General features: G+C 37.8%; 1 long non-coding RNA gene across 2 annotated transcripts in view; it reads right to left on the minus strand.

Moving 5' to 3' along the window:
- The window catches only part of LOC114045815, a 617680-nt gene that overhangs the window by 105604 nt on the left and 494668 nt on the right, over window positions 1–17408 (minus strand). The window contains exon 7 of one of the 2 annotated variants that reach the window (XR_003569433.1): window positions 14546–14710. The exons of the other annotated variant lie outside the window; for it this stretch is intronic. This is a non-coding gene — a long non-coding RNA (uncharacterized LOC114045815). Of the gene's footprint in view, window positions 1–14545; window positions 14711–17408 lie in introns of those variants that run through there. 2 annotated transcript variants of the gene reach the window in all.

A 17408-nucleotide genomic window follows, 5' to 3' on the forward strand; every position in this document is an offset into this window, starting at 1 on the left:
CTTCTCTCTTCCTCTACTCTAGAGCAGGCACTCATTACCATTAGCCTGGAAAATTGTAATAGCCTGCTGGTGGGTTTGCCTGCCTCAAGTTACTCCCCACTCTAATCCATCTTCTATTCAGTCAGTGGCGCCCTACTGCCTCCAGGGTCAAATACGAAATACTCTGTCATTCAAAGCCCTTCATGACCTATTCCCCCTCCTACTTCTCCAGTCTTCTTATACCTTACTCCCTAATGTGTACTCTTTGATTTAGTGACATTGGGCTTCCGTCTGTACCACAATCAAGGCAGTCCATCTCTCAGCATGCATCATTTTCTCTGGCTGTCCCCTATACCCAGAACACTTTCTCTTCTCTGCTCTGCCTACTGACATCCCTGGCTTCTGCTAAATCCCAACTAAAATCCCACCTTTTACTGGAAGATTTCCCCAACTCCTCTTAATTCTAGTTTCCCTCTGTTAATTATTTTCTATTTTTCCCATATGTAGCCTGCTTCATATATATTTGTTTGCATGTTGTCTCAACCATTTAATTGTAAGCTCCTGTGTTTTGCATCTTTTTGTACCCCTCAGAGTTTAGCACAGTGACTGGCACACAACAGCTGTTTAATAAATGTTTACTGATTGACGGATTAAAATACAATAAAGACAGTCCCTGCCCTCAAGGTGCTTACAATCTAATAGAAGAACAGAACACACAAAAGGAAGCTGAAAAGGGCAGGGGGAAATGGTAGCAAAGTTAGAGAAGACCCAAAGTAGGTCTAAGCAATTAGTCCCAAAGCAACTTGTCATTCGGGGACTGTTGCAAGTAGGTGGTTGAAGGCAATATGACCATGAGCTTATTGGTCTGTCTTTTGTTTCTTAACATACAAACTTCCATAATTTGTGCACTGCCAATACAACCTCAAGAGATTTCACAGGGAGCAACAAGGATTAGATTAAGGTTTAATCAAGTTTGGAAAAGAGATTTTAGAATAATTAGTTCACATAGGCATGGTCTTGCTATACCAGAAAAAAATTTCATAGAAAACACTTTCAAGAAATCAATTCCTAGTGAATCTTTGAGGATGACAATATCTTGGGCACCCAAACTTCAAACAGCACTCTGTTGGAACATTCTGCTATTTATGTATAGAATCTGCCACACTTATCAACAATTACTTTACTTTCCTTTGCTTCTTTTTGACATGAACCTGGAAACGTGTAGTCTCTGCTATAATTAGAGAAGCAATAGGGTGTCGATCAGTCAATAAACATTTATAAAGCACCTACTATGTGGCAGACACTGTGCTAAATGCTAGGGATACAAAGAAAGGCAAATCACAGTCCCTGCCCTCAAGGAGCTCACAGTCTAATAAGGGAGATAACCAGCAAACAAATATGCACGAACAAGCTATATGCATGATAAATAGGAAATAATTAACAGAGTGAAGTCACTAGTATTAAAAGAGATTGGGAAAGACTTCCTGCAGAAAATGAAATTTTAGCTATGACTTCAAAGAAGGTAGGGAAGCCAGGAGGCAGAGAGGAGAGGTAAGATCACTCCAGGCATGGGGCAATGAAAGGACTGTGTCAGGAAAGGCCAGGTTAGAGTCCTATCTTCTACATTTATCAGTTGTATAACCATGGACAAGTCACTTAACCTGCCTAAGCCTCAGTTTTCTCACTTGCAAAATGAAAATAATAATAGCACTTATCTCATAAGGTTACTCTAGGTATCAATATTTGTAAAGTATTACATAAAGGTCAGCTATTATTAATTAAGACAGTCACAAAAAACAAACTTTAGTTAACAGTTCCTTTAAAGGAAATAAATGGCGACTCACAACCCACTCTCTTTTCTTCAGGTGTCTTTCTGTGGAAATAAGATGGCAGCTTCCTCACAGGATTCTCATGCCATCCCCTTCGCTTGGTCTCAATTGCCCCCATGGCAGATTCTAGTGTCTCCCTTATGCGAATTTATGACATAATCTCCATTCTAAAGAATGTTTTATTGGGTATGTCCCTCTACCACCTTATAGCAACTCTAGGGATACAAGAGTGAGATTTCCTGGTGAGGCATTGCAAGAGAGTCCCAACATATGTCATCCTGCCTGTTCTTTTTCCTCCTTCCCATCATTCCTTGTACATAACTGGTCCAAGTTATCTGTACTGCACATTCAGGTATGGCAGAACATCTGCACTTCCAACAACTCTCTCAGCCAGCTATTTGCACACATGACCTTAATGTAGATGCTGCTTCCTTTCTGCCATTCCCTAAAATATAGTCCTGTTCCTGACCTATAGTTACCCCTTTCCCCTTCTTCAAACCAACATTAGCACTTAATCGTCTAAGCATCACCACCATAGCCCCACAGTAGCAGTGTTCACATCCTTGTCCTGCTGGAAACTGTTCAGCATCCAGAGGACCATCTTTATGCTGATAACAGTAAAATATAAAATAATGCCAACAGCTGGTGCTACAAATGGCTTTTAAAAACGATGTTCATTCACTAAAATTCCTCTTGCTACTTTTGACATGAAACACGCAGTCTCTAATTATTCTGATCAAGACGGTGAAATACAAAAACAAACTTTAATTGTGTTTAACAGATATTTAATCAGGACTCACTGAACTACAGATTAAAGCTGAAATTCATAAACCATAATTACCCGATTGTCGCAATCTTTTGGTCCACATTCTCCTTCCGTCTGGGCGTCTGGCACCTTGCCCCGAATTTCTTTTACTGTCTTCTCGGCTTCGTTAGTGTTCATGTTTTCCAGCAGAGATTTAGCACAGATTACAAAATATCTGTTCTTGGCAACTTTCTTCATTAGCTTCTCTCCCCCTTGCAAAAAAGTTTATTTTTCTACCAAAGTAGCTGAAGCAGGCTACATTCAGTGTGCTGTGATGACAAAACTAATTATATAGGTATCAGGAGATAATATGGTGGTGATAATGAGAGTTACTATACAGTTACCATGTAGGTATCATGCAATTTCTTTGGTATAGCATGCGGTGTATCTCAGTAACCATGTAATTACCTCATGTCATTACTGCATTGTTTTATGGAAAAGGCTTTTCTCACCCCAACAAGATCCTTTCTGCTGAATTTGGAAACACACACACACACACACACACACACACACACACACACACACACACCACAAGCTGAAGTCGTAGTTCTCTTTTAACAACATGACTTGTCTCCCTAGTTCTGTTGTGTGGGCACAGAAGAAACACCTGGCCTCTCCTGTAAATTTGCTTTTACCCAAAGCAAAAAGAATGATTCAGTTCTCTGTTGCTTCACTCCATCCAAATGAGAGCAGTAATTACCAACAACAGATACTTTTTTTGTTTTTAGAAACCTGCTCAGATCAGATTCATTTGGTCTGACACTTCTACCTTCTCTCTCCCCTTTCAAAGTATCAGCTACACACATCCTTTTTTCCTAGAGTTCTAGTATAAATCATTTCTAACAAGCCAGTTTGGGGCTTCTCTCACTCAGTAGCAATGCAAAACACTACTGTAATTGAAGCACATTAAGTGAGAGCAGGAGCCTTTCTATAGAATTTTTTTGGACCACTCATCATAAGGCCACCTTGAGTTTCTCTCACAATGTGGTAACCCCAGTGTCACACAGGATAACATCACAGACTGAGACAGGGAGATAAAGAGAAAATGCTGGCATAAGAAGAGGTTGGTGGTTTCTTTATCCTCATTGGCCTCCCTGAGACAACTCTGTGAAGCAAGAACTGCAGTTTCTACTTATTTATATAAAATGGATGGCTTGATGTCTAACCTCACTGACACCCTTACATTTGACACACCATCTGAGATTTCCGGTTTAAAACAGGATGTGTCTTACTTTGTGACACAGGATAAAAGCTAGTTTTGATTCCTCTTACATTGGTCATCATCCCCTCAAACTGATAGCTGCCTGTTCAAAGCTGTATGCTTTACTCAAGTTGGAGTAGAAATTGTCGGCAGATTTAGACAGTGCTAGAAAAAATTGCTACCCCATCCTAGAGCATTGTTCTTCAATCAGACTGTTCCTCTAAATACAGTCGACAGCCTTTGAGATGCAAAATGCATCACTTTAATGTAGTAGAAGTCCCCTTTCACTGCACTGCTAAATCTATTTAGCAGATTCTTCTTAGAATAATCTGTCCCTAGACCTGAGGATGCTCAGTGATTTTAAGCATTTTAAGCTAATGATAATGGTTAGTGCTGAGAACAGATGTACCTGGCTGTGATGTGATCTATTCCAGTAGGCTTTTATGAGCTGTGTATTCCTATTGACTTAGCATTTTATGTCTGTGTTTTTGCCTGGTGTGATGGCTGCATAGGGGTGTCATGTGTGTTATTTTCCTGATGTGTGATGGCTGCATAGGGTGCTGTGTGTATTTTCTCAGCGCAATGGCTACACAGGGTGCTGTGTGTGTGTTTGCCTGAAGTTAGAGCTGCACGTGTTACCATACGACTATTTCCCCCATTTGATGCCTGCTTGCAGCATCCTATCAATGTGTATCTTTTCCCTAGTATGATTCCTGTACTCATGGTTGTGCTAATGATGGGCATTTCTAGCAATTATATGTCTATAGTGTCCTATGGAAAAAGTATGGTAAAATCAATAAGTAGTGCTATATGAGTCCTTTTAATAGGAAATGACACCCCAGCATTCCTTTCCCAAACTTGCTGCAGGTTAAGGTTCTAGGGGCTGCTATTTTATGGGCATTGGGGTAAAATTTCTATTCCTTTTCCCCTCCTTGTCTTAGTACTATAACACCATTTTAGGGGATTGGGGATTTCAGCTGGTTGGAGAGTTTTTACAGATTAATCTATCTAAATGACATGGTTTCACTGTGTTGTCTTACATGTTACTTCCTATACCTCACCCCAATCGTCTATAGGGTAATATAGATGCTGAAAATTAATGCTTCTTTCATTTAATCGTTACATGTTGCCAGCCCATCACTACATGTCCCCCAAATTACACAACATTCCCTCGTTGCCTCCCTCCATTCTCACTGTATTTTTCCTGTGTTCACCAAATGGAGCTGACAAAGGAAAGAACCAGTGAGGTTAAAGCCTTTTGAAACCACTGGAATACGGATGAGCTGGGAGGCATCTGGAAACAAAACCAGACACTTGAAATCAAAGAGACAAGTAAATTACTATCCTAATCGAGGAAGAATAACTAAAGGTGTCAGTGGGGTTCCATTGATAGCACTTGGCTTTGGGCCAGGATGCCATGGGTTCAAACTCCACACCAGCACTGGGCTCAGACCCAAGACTTGACACCGCAGGGTGGTTGTAGCATGTGCAGAGCTGTTAAAGGTGTCACCCTTCTAAGGAGAGGCTAAGCCCAAATCACTATTCCTGTTTGTCATGGCATTCTCAAAAGAATTAAAAGATAACCTTAGTATCCTAACCAATGCTTTGTTCTCCCTAGGTCAAGTTATGTATGAGCTATTGATTAGCAGCACTTTCTGTTGGCATCACTACTGTATAAGCAGTGAAATGCCCTTTTTTCTGTAGAGCACTGAGGCAGCTCTAGGAAAGAGGGGGAAAAATATGATGCAAACTGACGCCTGTCCTAAAGATTCTTCCATCCATGCAAAAAGCTAAGCTTGGAAAGCTATAACCACATATCCAATTAAAGAAAATGTTTTCAGGAGAATAGCCTACATGACTAGTAGGCATATGTGAAAATTATTGCATAAAATATTAGAACTAATCATAATAATAAATATTATGTAATACCTAATATTTTATATGCATAGTTAATCTTTAACTAAATTATCCACTACAGATTTTTTTATTTTATTTTTAATTTATGGAATAAAACAAGCATTTCCATAACATTAGTACAATAAAAAAGATGATTGTACATGAAGCTGCAAATCTACTATGCACAATTTGCTATTCCATTCAAATATACAACAAAATTATCATGTAAATTTCTTTTTTTTCCCTTCTCTCCCCAGTCCCCCCGACCCGAGATGGCTACCATCAGACACAAATAGATATATGTATGTAAAACTATTCTATACATACTTCTGTTTATCAGTTCTTTCTCTGGATAAAGACAGTGTCTTTCTTCATATGTCCTTTATAATTAATTTGGGTATTTATAGTAGACCACTACAGATTCAATGAAACATAGAAATTTATTTGTAAAAATTCCAGGTATGCCAGTTTACTTGACCATCAGCAGCCCATAAATAATTTGTTCATTCTTTGGGCAGATGGAAACTATATTTGCCTATGACTTGCTTTAATTCTCCTTTACTGAGTCTTAACACAGTTCAAGGAATTCTGGTCATTATTTAACCGTGGAAATAAGTCATGTAGCATGACTCAATGGCTTTCTAACAGCTTTAAATGTATGGTGCTATCGTTTTATGATTAGCAGAATAAGAGTAGCGTAAGCAAAACTCTTTATCATTAGAATATTTGGATCACAGTTTTAATATCTAGTCAACCCCCTCATTTTACAGGTGAGGCCCAAAGAGAGAGGTAAATGGCTTGCTAAGGGTCATACAGGTAGGAAGCATCAGAAGTGGGATTTGAAACTAGGTCCTCTCACTCACAGGAAGGAATAACAAATGAGAAATAATAAGACGACCTGAGGTCAAATCCAGCCTCACACACTTACTAGCAGTACAACCTTGGGCAAGTCATTTGACCTCTGTCTGTCTCAGTTTCCTTATCTCTAAAATGGAGATAATAATAGCATCTACCTCAAAGGTAACATAAAATGTATAAGGTGCTTAGCAAAGTGGTTGGCACACAGAACTTAATAAATGCTTATTCCCTTCATCTTTATTAAATAAAACTGAAATTATTACTGTTTTCCACATCACAGTTCTTTTCATCTCTTCCCCATCCCATACTCACCAGTGATTTCATACTGCCCCCTGCATGCCCCAAAGACACTACTACAAGTTCCTCACCTCAGCATTTCCTATTCAGATCTATGTCTCTACTTTCCTGATTAATACAGACCTGTCCTGAGTCTCATTCTTTGGGGACCCTGCTCCCAGATAAACTAATGCTCCATTAGTGTTAAAGGTGGAAAACACCTTAATATGGTTATTCTCAGAAGTATTTGGATTTTAAGACACCTTGGTTTATATTCCAGTTCTGATGCTTTCCTTAAAAAAAAACAAAACAAAACAAAACAAAAAAACCCCATGAAATTTTAGAGTCAGAAGAGACCTCAGTAGAAATCCAACACATACCTAAAAGGATCATTCATTATAACATGCCTGACAAAGAGTCGTCAATCCTGTTTGAAGGACTTCAGTGAGGGGGAATCTATTGCCTTCTCAGAGAGCTTATTTGACTTTTTGATATTGTGAATTACTAGGAAGGTTTTTCCTGGAATCATGCCTAAATTTTACTCTTTGAAACTTCTTCCCCTTGCTCTTTGTTTTTCACTTTGCAGCCCCTCCCCAGTCAAAGTCTAATCTGTTTCCCACTTGGCAACCCTTTAAATAACTGAAGATAGCTCTCTTGCCCCAACTTCTCAAGTATTCTCTTCTGGAGGCTATTCATTCCTACTTCCTTCAACCAATTCTCATATGACACATACTTAAAGTCATTTACCATTTTGGTTACCATTCTCTATGGTTACCTTTCATCTAGCTTATTCGTTCCCTTCTCACCCTATGGCACTCATAGCTAGTGTCCTGGGAAATCCACTTCTCTGTACCTCAGGTTCCCCATCTGAAATGGGGATAATAACAGCAGTACTGTCAACTTTACAATGGTGTTATGAGGAAAATGTTTTGTAAATCTTTAAAATGTGGGCTATCACCATCATCATCACTGCTGAGGGGTATCAACTTAATGTCTTAATTCAAAGGGATGTATCTTTAAAATCATGGAATTTCAGGTAGGTGAGGTTAAATTTAGTTAAGGGAATGTAAGTAAGGCTCTAAATAAAGGAGTTTTTAAAAAAATCATATATATGTACATATATATCAAGTCATAATGCAAGGCTATTTCTCATTTTGCAAGGTTTATAGTAAGAGATTTATAGGCTCTTCTCCTTCTATGTCTCTTCCTGAGCTTACAGTTTTGTGGTTTTGTGCAATATAAATGCTTGTGTAAGGCAGTGTGACATAGTGGTTAAGGAGTCAGCCTCAGGATCAGGAAGATCTAGATTCAAGTCCTGCTTCTGACACAAACTGTGTGACCTTAGGTAAGTTACTTGACTTCTCAGTGCCCTAGGCAACTCTCTTAGACTATGAGTTTGAGAGAAGGTGCCCACATGCTTTTGTAGAAGGAGTTTCCTCACTGGGAACTCCCTAACTGATGAAATCACAGGTCTAGACCAAAATAATAATAAAAATGCTCTGTTATCTATTTTGTTTCCTTTCCTCTACCTTCATCCAAAAACATATTTCTCACCCTCATCTCAAATGTGAAATACAGATAAAATACATGGTGGGGGAGGGGGAACTCTATTATTCAATGTAAAACAGAGATGTAGTACTACTTTTGAATTTAAAGCTGTTCAGTCAGGGGAATTATATTAATGAAACATGTCAACCAAGGATCTCAAAATATCAGGCAAGTTTCAGTTAAAAAACATACACTGCCCACAGAAAACTATTTGAAGACACTGTCTAGGGGTTCCCATCATAATGTTGGTACTGGAAGGTTTTCAAAAGAAGAACCAGGCATTTTATTTGGCATTCTTTACCCTCATTTTGAGTTTCTTAAACTGTAAAGTGGGGATAATATTAGGATACACCTCTCTGGACTGTTGTGAGAAACAAATGAAATAATAGTTGTAAAAAATGTGTCTGGCACATAGTAGGCACTATTATAAATGTTTATTCCTTCTCTCTCTCTCTCTCTCCAACTTTAAAGGTGAGGAATCCAAGGAATCAAGCTGCTAAGTGCTTTTTTTAGGAGCAAGATAGAGTAGTTACAATCCAGGTCAGTCATGCAGTCAACAAGACTTTATTAAATGCCTACTCCTACGAGACTGGCACTGTGTTAGGCATGGGGTCTATTAACAATCAGTCACTGGGGAAAATAAATCTCATATTCTTAGTCATGGTTAATATTCTGTATTTTTCAAGAATTCTAAATTTCTTTTCCTTCTAAATCCACTTTCTATCTCAAGAAATATCAACCAAACTTGTTCCAACATGACCTAGGAAGTTTCTAAAAGAGTTAAAAAATCAACACCAATCCTTTGCCTTTATGTCTTGTTAGCAAGCAGGAAAAAAATAAAAGCTCACATTCTTTCTCCACATTCATTTATTTCAAAAGATACAGTTTAATGAAAACAGGAGATGGTTGGGATTTCTCTCAGCAGATCTGGCTTTCTTTTCACATTCATTTGGATGAAGAGGAATAACTTGAATTTGGGGCTCTCAATCAAAGTAAAAGAATAAGGCATTTGTTATCTGAATAAGCATTTGTTATTAATGGATCAGACATGGATAAGGTGTGTTATTACAACTATATTGTGAGGTATGATTTACATTGTTCTACTGTATGTTGCCCTATCCTGTTTCTCATTTTCTTTTACTTTGGACTTTTTGTTTTGCTTTATGAATTTAGTCACAGTTGGTTGTTTTCTGAACTTTGTAAAAATTTAATACCAAGGAAATTAAAAAAAGAAAAAGAAAATATTTTCAAAATGATGTCAAAATCAAATCGACCCCTTGGTAATTTGATTTGTAGGAAATGGAGAACAAAGCATTGCAAACAGAATGCTTTTAAATGCATCATAATTACTTCAATGTGCAAATGCATTGACTAAGACGGGGACATTTAACACTTTGTACTTCAATTTGCTGGTTCATGGAAGGCCTTCAGATAGAAATGTTCATAAAGAGTTAAATGAAAAAAACACTTTGACTTCAAGGACATTGATTGTTGTTGTTCAGTTGTTTCAGTCGTGTCTGATTGTTTGTGACCTCATTTGGGGTTTTCTTGGCAAAGATACTGGAGTAGTTTTCCATTTCTTTCTCTAGCTTATTGTACAGATGATGAACTAAGGTAAACAGAGTTAAGTGACTTGCCCAGGGTCACACAGTTATTAAGTGTCTGAGGCCAGATTTGAACTCAGGAAAATGAGAATTCCTGACTTCAAGCCCAGTACTCTATCCACTTGTCACCTAGCATATCGGTAAGTCAACACAAATACATGGATTAATAGGTATCAAAGGAGTTTACAGAGTGTAGTGGTTTGAGCACTGGACTCACAATTAAGAAGGCCTGGGCTCTACTCTTGATCCCAGAACTTATTAGCTATGTGGCCTAACTTTGGCAAGTGACTTAACCCATCAAAGCCTGGATTTTTCCATTGGCAAAAAGATAAGAATAAGAACTGAACTTGTGATTTCTTTGACATAAAGAATACCTGTGTGAGGAAACTCCTCCATATCAAATGAAGGTCGGCAACCTTAGTTGTTTTACAGCACTGCGTAAAGAACTGAAAGGTGGTTTGCCAAGTATTACAAAGCCATTACTTGTTAGAGATGGTACTAGAACACAGCTCTTATTTGCTCCAAAGCCAGTCTCTATCAGTCATACCATACTTTTCCATTTGTAAAATAGGAATCATCATCATTATAGTACATAACTTACACGTTTGTGTGAGGGAAATATCTTGTAAGCCTTATTATATGTAAGCAATATAAAAGTATGCTTTTGATTAATATATTTGTTATGATTAATATGATGATGATGATGAATTATTAGGTCTAACAACATGAAATTACCCTTTATTTACAGTTGCTACCAAGGGTTTTCTCTATTGCTTGTCCCTTTCTCAGGGTTCTGCTTTACACTCATATGTCCAGAGACATGGAACTTCTTATGTCCATTACCCCCTCTCAAATCATCAGTAAAAGCCCCCTACACATGGAAGTAGGAAGAGTAAGGTAGCTGTAGCAATGTGGTTATTCTTAATTAAGAATGGACTGTAGTTGTGATCTCTCAGACTCATAGAAAGGTCCTTGACCTTATAAATACATCCTTTAGTACCACTGATTCTAGCCTCTGCAATATGGTGCACTGTACTGGTCTTAGAAAACTTAAGGTTGCAATCTTGGCTCAAACATAAGCTTCCCTGACCCCGAGCAAGTCAGTTCACTGCTTTGTGGTGCTTCCACTGCCTCATGCGTAAAATGGGTATAACAATACCAGCACGACTTATCTCAAAAGGGATAACTAGGTGGCACAGTGGATAGAGTATCAGACCTGGAGTTAGGAAGATTCATTGTCATGAGTTCAAATCTAGCCTCAGACACTTACTAGCTGTGTGACCCTGAACATGTCACTTAACCCTGTTTGCCTCAGTTTCCTCATCTGTAAAATGAGCTGGAGAAGGAAATGGCAAACCACTCCAGTATCTTTGCCAAGAAAACCCCAAATGGAGTCATGAAGAGTTGGACACGATTGAAATGACTGAAAAACAACAACTTTTTCAAAGAGATGTGAGGAGGAAGGAGAACCTTAAGATGCTACATAAATATGAGCTGCTATTAGCATAGTTACAAAATGATAACATACTCACCTAGGCATGCAAGTGCTTGAAGAAGAAGACTTCGAGAGAAAAGAATGCCTTGAGAGTTCATCCATGATGAAGTAAGTAATAAAAGTTATTTTAAAAAAAACTTCCATGTAAACTTTTAATATGGTTTATTTAATAAAGTATTCTTGGTTGGTCTGTGTACATTTGTGCATGTGTGACATATAAAACACTAAAATCCTTCTTTTTTAGCCTATTTTACAAATGTTAATTTCAGGGACCTAAGGTAAGTTGTTTTTCAGATCCTCTAACAACATAAGTACTACACAATATATTAGCTAGACCAGAGGATTCAGATTTTTAAGATGACTATCTCTTCATTTATAAAGTTTTGTCAGAAAAGGGGCAAGCTAAAATGTGTGAATATTTTGAGCCCATCAAACTTTATCTGGTTCACTCTTTTTGGCACCCAACTGGGTTTCTTTTTTTGGGCAATCTGGGTACAGAGCCAAGTAAGTTGTTATGTTTATTCATTCTTACCGAGAGCAGCCCAGATTCTCTTCTTGAGATGGCTGCTTAATACACTATATCATTATTATTTTATATTTATTAATAAAATGCTGCAAGTGATTATACATTGACATACTGACTATGCCCTGTGCTTCATTTTTATCTGTTTCAATTACTCAAAATGTTATTATTAGACTATCACATTTTACTTGAAGAAATATTTAGAAATTAAAAACAAATGAAAACAGCATAGCTGAGAGAGAATGCTTTCTGTTAGATTGTAAACACATGGTTCCCTATCTCAATTTATTTTGGATTGTATCAATATGGCCTCCTTTTATTGTAGATTGAAAGATGACCTCATGTGTATGTAAATGTAGGTTCTAAGAATGTTAATGTCAGAAGGGACTGACAGGCAGGTAGACAACGAGACTGGGAAATGAAAGTTATATCTATTTTTCTTTCCTTCCATCCATAAAGGCTTATAACCTGGGGAAAATGGGGAAAGGAGACAAAGCAGAAAATGTACCTGTTGAGAGAACTGGAATCAGAAAGTAGTATGATTTGATGCAGGCTGGAGAAACTTTGGTGATTTCCAAAAAGAGCACATTAACTTACTAGCAGCAGATCAGTCAGAAAGGGCTTGAAAGTGGGAAAGAGCCCTTTTAGTCATCAGGAAAAATTCAGGCTGACAGAAAAAGCGTGGGGAAGAAAAACTTGATAAAAGGACACTGGGAGGAATCCAAGAGTGGCTAGAACCATTATGACCAAGTGGCTTCAAAGAAATAATTTTCAATCTAGAACCAAGAGTGAATTTGAAAAGAAAATACTTGGTGGTCTCAATGGTTCGGAGTGAAAGAATGAGTATGCTGGACTGTCAGGGGTCTTAATCATTAAGAACCATATTAATATATTCAGCTTCATCAAGTTATGAGACTAGCGTACCTAAACATAGTTTGCACTTGGATTTTATATTACACAGTAAAAGAATTGTTCAATAAACTTCAAACTGAGGGTAAAGATGCTACCAAGAAGGGGCACCAGATTTTGTACAGCAGCAATTTAAAATGGTCAGGGATAGAATGCTCTGTTTGGAGATGTACCGAGTTCATTTTGTCACTAACATTTTTCATACGGTTGTGACATAGATTACTGTCACCAGCAGGTGGGGAAAATGACAGACTACATCCCAAATGTTTTTGAATCTTGGTTAGTTGGAAGCCAACTAATTTTTTAAAATTTATTTCCATGTCCATTTCAGGTATTCATTTTCTTTCTTCGCTAGAATCTTACAATCGAGTTTGGGTTAATTTTTCAGAATTACTGCTGCTCATTTGGGGACTTTCCCTTTTTGTCTTTGCATTCCTCCTGAATACCTATTGCTTATCTCTACTGCTTTATGTCCCCCTACCTCAGAATAAGTCCATTTGCTCTTCACCATCTCCTAAACACACCACATACATTATTATTTCCAAGCTTTTGCTTATTCATAACTCCTACTCTCTTCTTCTTGGTTCATCTAAAACCCACTTGTCTCCTCAAGCCCAGTTAAAATCCTACTTTCTCTATGAAGTGGACCCTGACCACTCTATTACTCTTTCTGAACTTCTGAGGCACCTATAGTTGGTACCATAAAATTTATTATTGATTATATAATCTTAATATTTTGTACTGTTTCTTTGTTATGCATCTTGTCTCCCCAATTACATACTGTATGCTCTTTGAGGTAGGAACTATGTCTCAAATTCCTTTTGCAAATATACATGGAGTTCAGCATGGTGCCTGACACATAGTAGGCCCTCAATTCAATTTACAAATATTTGTTAAGCACTTAGTATTTGCAAGGTAGTATGCCAGGTACCAGGAATAAAATGTCATGGACCTTGCCCTGAAGGAGCCTGAGCTTCTGTTTGCTCCAGTACCACATAACACTAAAATTAGAATGGCATAGGGGAGGAGCTTACAATCTCTTAGAGGGGTATTACACACACAGACACACACAGACACACACACAGACACAGACACACACACACACACACACCCCTAATGGTAACAAAGGGAGAATGTGATCACTTAAGCATGTTAGGGGAGGTTACATATAGGAGATAGCACCAGAGTTGTGTCTTAAAGGAAGGGAGAAAGAGAGGAAGAAACAGATTTCAACATGAGTCAAAAGGGACAAGGTTGTCCAAACCAGGAATAGGGATTGATGTGAACAAAAACAAGGAAGCACATCAAGGACAAGAATGATAGCTGGAGAGTTTTCACGTTTGCCTGGAATCATTACTCAAATATTTGATTAATAATTGATTAACTGCTAGAAATAGCTGGGATAGGAATCACTTTTCTTTAAGAATAAAACAGAAAATTATTTCCTTTTGTTTGGAGAGGAACCAGTCACAAGGAATTTTCTACCTTCAGTACAGAAAAACTATCGTAGCCTTTTCTGCCATAATGATGATGATGATAATAGTATCAATAACATGTTTATTTTATATTTTAAGGTTTACAAAGTGTATGCCTCACAACCATCTTGTAAGATAGCTGGTGCAAGTATTATTATTCTCATTTTATTGATGAAGTAGTCAAGTGATTTGTCTAAGGTCACAAAGACAGTCGGCACTTTGACCAGAAGTCAAACACAGGTCTTTGGATTCCAAATCCCTTGTTCTTTGCTCTACATCATTATGCTGTAAGGTAGGGATGAAAGAGGAACCCTGTGAGAAAAGAACCCACATTGTGACTCCTATCAGCAGAAGATTGTGAAAGAGAGTATCCATTAAAATGATTGCCTAAGCTGAAGAGCACACAAATGGCAGCTGAGAAACTGTAAGGACTTTTTACATCCAACTATACTGCAGTCTAGGAGCCCAGTATACTCAACAGCCAAGAATATCTACACTATGTGTGCAACTTCTATTTCCATTCTATCTACCCCATGCATTTGCTAACATAATCTCTTACACTATGGCCTCCCCCATCCTCAACCACTGTAATCTCTCCTTTCTATTAAGGTCCAACTGAGAAGCCACCTCCCCAATCTTCACCCTTCCCCATCTTTCCTTCCTCAGATTTCTCAAAACACTTTGCCAGGATTTCTCTCTTTTTCACTTACCACATTATCCCTAGTTTCAAGTTATTTGTGGATCAGGATTATCCTCTGCCCTTAGCAGACATCTGTACATGGGCTGCAGATACAAAGATAGGTACTACAGCACTATCTAACGTGATCCTTAGACACATAATAAGGTCCTTGCCCTTGAAAGCACATCTTTCAGCACCACCAATTAATTCTAGCCTCTGAAAAACTGGACTAAGAAAACATGAGGCTGAAGTCTTAGCTCAAACATGAGGTTCACTGATCATAAACAACTTAGGTGTCTGTGCTTTCATTGCCTCACTTGTGAAACAGGTATAATAGTACTTTTACTAGTTATCTCAAAGAGATATGAGAAGGAAGGCAAATATCAAGATGCTATATAAATATGCTATATAAATTATTATTGATAATGCTAATTATTGATAATTAGATAACATACCTACTTAGCCCTGTAAGTACACTATTAGACTTGCAAAAAAAGAATGACTTGAGAGTTTATCTATGATTAAGTAATAAAGTTATTTTTTAAAGAAACTTCTATGTAAACTTTTAATATAGTTCATCTAAAAAACAACCCACAAACAAGGCACATTAAAAAAAAACCCTCACAATTTTCAGAGCAAATAAGTAGTGTCTCCCTAGGTTAAGTGCTTGTTTCTTAGGATGCAATATTTGTTTTGAGTAAGCTCCTCCCTATTCAAGAAAAGGTTTTCCAGTGAGAGCCTAATTATTTGCCTCCAATGGACCAGAGCTACTCAAATTTCCACCATGCCTTAGGCAGATAAATACCCTCCTCGGACAACTAATACACACTTATTTGAGTAAATATTTAGAGGAAAATAATCAAAGACCTTTTGGAAATTCTTTCATGTGTCAACATGGCAACAGGAAGGACCTGAAATCTGACATAAAAGATTACAGGAAGTAATAACTCTCATGGGATCTTTAGACCATCTGGGGGGCATCCTCCCTGATGTGTTACCATAGCAGAAAATGGGGACAGGTCATCTAGGAAACATGGGTAGGAACCAAACTAAATCATATGAACAGATGATGGTATAGTAGTATCAAAGGACTGAGACTGCCATATTAATTATTCACAATGTGCATAATATTTGCTTAGGTACATTTTAAACACAGTAGAGTTGTCATAATCAAAAGCATGGCATAGTGTTTCCACCATCCACTGGTCTTTCTTGCTGGGAGATGACACTGGACGAAGAATTTGGAGCATAGAATGAGTGACATGAGTTGATCTGGAAGTATGTGACTCATTTAACAGAATCCTCAAATCTCAGAAACAGAAAAGATATCAGAGACCATCACTAGATGATTATCATTAAATAAACTATAGCTAAGCAAGAATCCCTTTTACAACATACCTAGGAAGTGGTCATCAAGTGTTTGCTTGAAGACTTCCAAGTGGATGTTACCTCACAATACCCTAAAACAGCCTAATCCACTTTGGGTAGTTTTAATTTTTAGAAAGGTTTCCACCCCCCTGTCCTGCCCCTTTACATTGAACCTTAGTTTTCCTCTTGCAATTTCCAGCCATTGCTCCTAGTAATGTTCCTAGATCAAGAAGAATGACTCTAAGACCTTTTCCACATAAATGGCTTTGAAAGTAAACTTTCATGTTTTGTTCCACCTGCTACCTCCCACCCACCCCCCATCATAGGTCTTCTCTAAACTGGATTAAACATCCCCACTTCCAATGGATTCTCAGATGGCATGATCTTGAAACACTTTACCATCCTAGCTGCCCCTCCTTGGACATTATCCAGTTTATCAATTTCCTTCCTAAAATATAATCCCCAGAACAGGACACAATAATCTAGATGTGGTCTGATCAGGGCAGATTGCAGTAAGCAGTACTGTCACTTTCTTTGACCTGGACACCATATTTCTATTAATGGATCCCAACACTGAGTTAGCTTTCTGGGCTGAAACATATTAAGCTTGAAGTTCACTAAAATTTCTAATACTTTTCAGATGAACTGGGAGGTCTAGCCATACCTCCCCCATTTCAAATGTGTGAAATTTATTTTTCAAACTCAAGTATAAGATGTAATATTATCCTTATTAAATTTTGTAATTTAAATATTTTATTCAACCCAACATTCTACCCTGTTGAGATCTTTTTGGATTCTGACTCTATCACCTAGCACGTTAGCTGCCACTTCAAGCTCTTTGTCATATGTAAATATGAAAGGCAGTTCATGTAGACCTTTTGCCAAGGCGCTGATAAAACTGTTAAATAGCATAAGGCCAAATACAGAACCTAGGGCTGTTACATTTCAGGAGAGATTTCCTTC

This window comes from Vombatus ursinus, unplaced genomic scaffold, assembly GCF_900497805.2.
Source record: "Vombatus ursinus unplaced genomic scaffold, bare-nosed wombat genome assembly UNPS02001419.1, whole genome shotgun sequence".
In the NCBI taxonomy this organism is placed as follows: domain Eukaryota; kingdom Metazoa; phylum Chordata; class Mammalia; order Diprotodontia; family Vombatidae; genus Vombatus; species Vombatus ursinus.